This window comes from Alligator mississippiensis, chromosome 7 (genome assembly GCF_030867095.1).
Source record: "Alligator mississippiensis isolate rAllMis1 chromosome 7, rAllMis1, whole genome shotgun sequence".
Taxonomy (NCBI): Eukaryota; Metazoa; Chordata; order Crocodylia; family Alligatoridae; genus Alligator; species Alligator mississippiensis.
Window position 1 is genome coordinate 37,906,900 of NC_081830.1, and position 6,000 is coordinate 37,912,899.

Sequence of the window (6,000 nt, forward strand, 5' to 3'; positions counted from 1 at the left end):
GAAGGACAGATTTCTTATCTTCTTTATGGCTTGCCTTTTGGCCCATTGTCAGTTATTTAATAAGTGTGGCCTGTGGCGTGACAAGGTTGCTTCACTCTTTCCACCCTCAAGGCTGTCTCTGTTTTTGTAATCATGTGAACATGTTAGCAAAAATACATTCATTATAGCAAAATAACCGTTAATATGTTTGGTCACTTTAGTTATTCATGTTTTAAGTTGCAGTTGTAATACTAGGCCCTTGGCTTGCTGTTCAGTTATAGTTCTGCAGCTTTGTCTTAGGTTTCCTGAAAACGGCCAAGCCTTACATCCACATTTCCCCTACATTTGGTTAAGCTTTAGATAGCATATGTTTGATTCAAGTTACAGAGCTGTTTGTCACTGTCGCAGGGCACTAATGTGTGCCTGCTTCTTTAAGGGCAGAAGCAGCCTGGCAAAGGAGACTTGCAGGCTAGACAGAGCTCCATAGCTACAGGTTGCCTGAGTAATAGGCTAATAAAGTAATTAGCTGGCACCTGCAGGTGGTTAGCTGCCCAGAAGGAGGCAGAGCTCAGGAAACATATAAGCTAAGGGCAAGGCCAGGGGAAGGAGCTCCTGCACAAGAGAGCTGCCTGAGACATGGTCCTGTGTGCTTTGCTATCTCCAAGTGCAGTAAGATTCTAGGAGCAAACAAGGTACCCAGGGTTAGGGGGTACACTATCCTAAGGGTGGAAGTTTGTCCTCTTCAAGGGGCAGAGCACTGCATTCATGGCTGTTGTTACATTATAGCCCAGGGGCTTATGTTTGTGTTATTGTTTGCACCAGTGGTTTGGGATGAGGCTATAAGGGGAGGTGGAGGCCTTATTAGTTCCCAGAGGGGAGAACACAATTGTGTAGAGCCCCAGTGCCAGAGAGGTGCAGCTACAGAAGTCAGAGAGCCCAGTACCGGGAGGGTGCAGCAGACAAGGGCCAGAAGTCCAGGGTTGAAAGGAATTTGATTATAGCTAGTGCCTCAAAGCTGGACCTAACACAGTGGGTCTAGGCTAGAAGGCCTAGCTACATAACATAGGTGGACGCCGAGTAGGCTGAGACCCAAACAGAGGGAATAATATTCATATACCACCTGTGAGGCATGGGGTGTGGTAAAGGGAAGGTTTGGGAGCCCTGCATCTAGCCCATAAGGCTTAAGGTGCCCTGTGAGGCACAGACATAGAGCGGGACCCAGCAAGAGGTCCAAGAACCTGCAGGGTTTAGTGTGGTTCAACAGGACTGTGGCTGCCCAGAAACTCATGGGCAGCCTCCCTACTTATGTTTTTTACCAACAAGACATGGCAGGCAAGATTAGAAGGCGCCCTCAGGGCACATCTGGCATGGTCATGGAGTCCTAGGGGCATCACGACCATCCCTGGGGACCCCGCAGCATGACAGTCACCAGTAGCTCATGCTGCACAGGCCTATACACACTGATATAGGTTGCGTTTGACTTCTTGCCCTACACTACAGTTTCTAGTAATCTAAACAGGAAATGCTTTATTAAAGTAATTCTTTTTGAACGTTGCTTGGTTAAAACTTGTATCTACAGTTCAGACAAAACTCGGCAAGTTTCCCAGCTTTTGGTTGATCCAGAATTTCTCCAGCCAATTCAGTATGGAGAAATGTATATGCTGGTGGATTCTGAATTTGTTCCCCAAAAGAAATTATTTGAGATGACACTGGAGCTTGTCACGATGTAAAGCAGGTTATTTTATGATTCAGATTTATTCAAATGCTGAAGAAATGCACATATATAATTAAACTATACAGCTGCATGAGTAAGCCAGGCAACTTAAAAACTTCATTGATAATCTATCCCCACTGATTTCCTACCTCCAGTTCCTATTTTCCTATTGCTGGGTAGAAAAGTTGAACTTGCATCATAAACTATGATGGGAAAGTCACCTCATGTCTCGTTAATGTTTTTTATCCACCTAAGACGGTAGGCTATAAATGCAGTTGCCTCTCAATATTTATAAGCCTGAGTTCAGTTCCCTAAAAATCTATTAATCATTAAATTGCTTTGAAATTAGTGCACTGGATCAGTGGCCAGCACAAATATTTTTTGACAAAACATAAATAATGGTGTGACCGTCTCGCTTCTAATATTCATTCCAGCACTGCCTTGGCGCGGGTGCCTGGTGGTAGGCATGGTGAGGCTTCGTTCAGCCTCTGAAAGGGGTCTTGGTCACCCCAGGGAAGACCCCATAACTCATCTGCCATGACTTTGGATGTACCTTTAGTGGTGGGGTTCCCTGCTGGAGGTCCCTCGGGATTAAACGCTCCACCTGATGGATATTCTTGGGGCTCCACCTCCCCTACGCCCCTTCCATGTGCCAGCCTCTGATGGGCCACCTGATCTTAATGTGGTCGGCCCTCTGGTCCTGATGATCTTTACTTCTTGTACCTCTTTGGTATCAGATCCTAGTCTTTTCCTTCTTTCCTGTGGGTTATGGGTCCACTGTGAGTTTACCCCTTTGAGGATGCCTCTCCTGCTGCATATCGGCTGCTTGTTAATTCTCCTGGGCAGCCCATGTATCAGGGTGGGACCCCGATCCCCTCACTGTAGGTGTACCAGTAAAATAGAAAATAAAATAATTGGAAAAAACCTTAAAGGAATATGCACAGGCAAGAAAGAAAATGCAAGAGGAATACACAAAGAAAAGAAGGTGAGTAAACAAAGAGGGGAGATCAGGCTAAACTGCCTTTACTCCCACCCTGCCTTAGTGCCTGTGTCTGCCTGCGTCCCCCGATGCTGCTCCGCTCTCAGCTTTCCCTGTGGGCTTCCTCTGTCCTTTCCCCGGTCAGCTCCTCTCCGGTGCTCCAGGGTTGTGGGTGTCTGGTGGGGAGAGGCGCCGTTCTCCCCTGTACTTCTGCCGCTCTTCCTGGAGCGGAATCTTCTCCTGCACACTGGTGCTGCCCATGACTGGTGTGGAGGTGTGTTAAAGTTGTTGCCGCCTGAGAGGTTTCTCCCCAGGTAGTGTCTTCCTCCACACACCAGCGCTGCCTGCAGCCAGTGTGGAGAGCTTCTGCAGCCTCTGCTGCTTCTCCTACTCCCCCATCCTGCCGGCTGGTGTCCACTTTTATTCCTTTCTGGCCAGCGATTGCTCGTGACGTCACCTGCCGATCCCAGCTGTAGATAAGCGCGGCTGATAAACCGCATGGGCTTCTTTCTTCAGTGTCCTTCGTCCTGCGTTTGGATTCCTAAAACAGGTGAGTAAGTCTTGATTTCGGGGTCTTTCTTCCGTGGGTGTGTAGCCCCCATCCCAGTTCCCCCTATGGAGGTGGGGAGTTTCTTGCTCCCCCATGACTGTATCCCTGGGACAGATGGGGCTAGATTTTTCAACCAAAGACTAAGATGTGTGGCTCAAAACTGGCTCTACAACATTGGTTTTAAATAGTAAATGTTGGGATGAAAATGTCCTCCTACGAAATGTAAATAAATAACATATGTATGCACATCAGATGACAGATTTTATAACTGAGAAACCAAATGAAACTGGGCAGACATTTTTCCTATACAAGCCATCATTTCTTAAACAAGCACCTATTTCCTATGCAAGCCAAGACTGTTTTATTCAGTAAACAATCATTTTTTAATAGTCAAAGTTACTAAGCATGCCTATTTTGAAAGAAAGTAAAGTAACTGTCTAGAACTTAAAAAAAACCCCATGTTACTAAAGTAATATAGTATTAAAAACCCTGTTGGAATTATTTTTAAAAATACCTTTGCAGTGGAAGACAGCACATAATAAAAGTATCCTTCTCCCTTGGTGCATGTGGTATATGGCCTCCATTGTGCTCTCCTCCATTTCCTACCCTTAACGCGTTGTTAGTGTGTCCACGCAGGGTACCGTCTGTTCCCCTGGTTCTCACCTGCTACAACTTTGATCTTATTAAAGAAATGGGGAGGGAAGAGATGTTGCAATGATCAGTACCCGTGGAAGGATCACGCTAGGTCTATTTCATAATCTAGGTGCTTGTTTATTCTTTCTTTTACGGAGAACCAGAGGGGAGGCAGCAGCTCATCTGGGTTGTTCCTGGGATCACCCCAGTACTCCGAAGAGGGTCCCCGGCACCTCAGTTGGTATGGTAAGTGCCAATAGGCGTCTCACCAGTTTGCGGCTGTGTCCTCAATCAGTCCCTGTAGCGTCCCGTCTGAGTCCCCCGTCCTGTGTAGGGTGTCTCCAGGCTCCTTCTTATCTAGGTTACTTGCTGTAACCCCTGGCACTCATAGTCCTTGTCCGCTCCCAATAATAAAGAGAAAGTAAAGGGAAAAAAAAAGGGGTTTCTTTTCTTTTCTCGCATCTTGGCTCCCTGTCACTAATTACCTCACTAGCGGCTTGTTACAGGCGACACCCAGTCTCTTTTGCCGTGCACTGTGCCAGTGTGCGGATCTGGGAGTTCACCCACAGTCAGGTCCACGGATCTCTGCCCCAGCTTCCCTCTCCCCTCGAGTTCTGGGTGCTGGGCCAGGTCTCTTCAGGGGTCTGGGCTGGTGACCTCCATCCCCTTTGGCTTCCAAGTTGCCTCGCCGCGTCCCTGCGCGAAGCCACGGCTTCTCCTCGCGCAGTGGCTCCATTCTCCCCAGACTCACCGTCGCTACCGTGTGCTCCTGGTAGGTAGTGAGGGTGGGCTGCTGATCCTGGGCTCCGGAGTCCCTTGGCCCACGTTGGCTTTGTGTCGTGGGTCCCTCCTTCAGATCCTTCTTTGTGAGAGTCCCAGCAGCTCCTTTCTTCTCTGGTGGTGCCCGAAGGCATCTTTCCCCAGGCATCGTCCTCCTCATATCCCTGGGCACCGATCCCCATTGGCTCTCCGTGGGCATGGAGTGTCTCCTTGCCCTGCTGGGACATTATCACCACCAGCTGCGGGATTTCACAAGTAACAGGGCTCCAGTTGGGAACCCTGTTACACACGTAATAGTGTTTCTTGAGGAATTTTGAAGATGGTGAGATCTCAAGTACTGGTGAATGGCAATTGCAACCTTAAAGTCTGATTTAGCATACTGCTGAGAAAGGAGGAAAAGAAAGGTACAGAATCCTTAGCTCTTCCACAGCTGAAAAGGATGAAGATGAAGTCCAGTTGACCTCCCCTCCCCAGCACACACTAAATGTGAGAGGACAAAGGCAGTGAGAAGAAAGGTTGTTGTTAGTCAGATTGCAGCACAGAGAATGCGCGCTCCAGAGGTCTCATCTCTAGACTTGTTGAGTTTAGTGGTAGTTGGGTTCTCAACTTTTTAGCAAAATGAACAACGATGCCAGTCAGTCAGCACACACTGAAGGGCAACAATCCAGTGAACAAAGGATGGCATCACTTAGTCCAAACATGGAAGTGAGTTCTACTCCTGGCTGTTTCAAGTGACTCAGTGGGTGTGTCTACATGTGTGCCCCACTGCACTGTACCTGCTGGTAATGCACAGTCCTGGCAGTGCATGGGTCATTTCCAAGTGTACCATGCAGTAGTAGTGGTGTCACAGTTAGTGCCCACCAACACTATATCACTGTAGCGATGAGCTATGTCACCATAGCTCATAGCTTATAGATTTCATAGACATTAGGGCTGGAAGGGACCTCGGAAGATCATCGAGTCCAGCCCCCTGCCCAAAGGGCAGGAAGTCAAATGGGTTCATAGGATCCCAGCAAGATGAGCATCCAGTTTGCTCTTGAAGGTGTTCAATGTAGGCGCTTGAACCACTTCCGGTGGCAGGCTGTTCCAGACCTTGGGGGCTCGGACAGTAAAGAAATTCTTCCTTATGTCCAGCCTGAAACGGTCTTGCAGTAGTTTATGACCATTCGACCTAGTCGTCATCCCTTGGGGCGCTCTGGTGAACAAATGTTCCCCCAGATACTGGTGGTCACCCCTGATAAACTTGTAGGTGGCCATCAGATCACCCCTGAGCCTGCGCTTTTCCAGGCTAAAGAGCCCCAGGGCTCTCAGCCTGTCATCGTAGGGTCTGCTTCCCTGACCTCTGATCATGCGCATGGCTCTTCT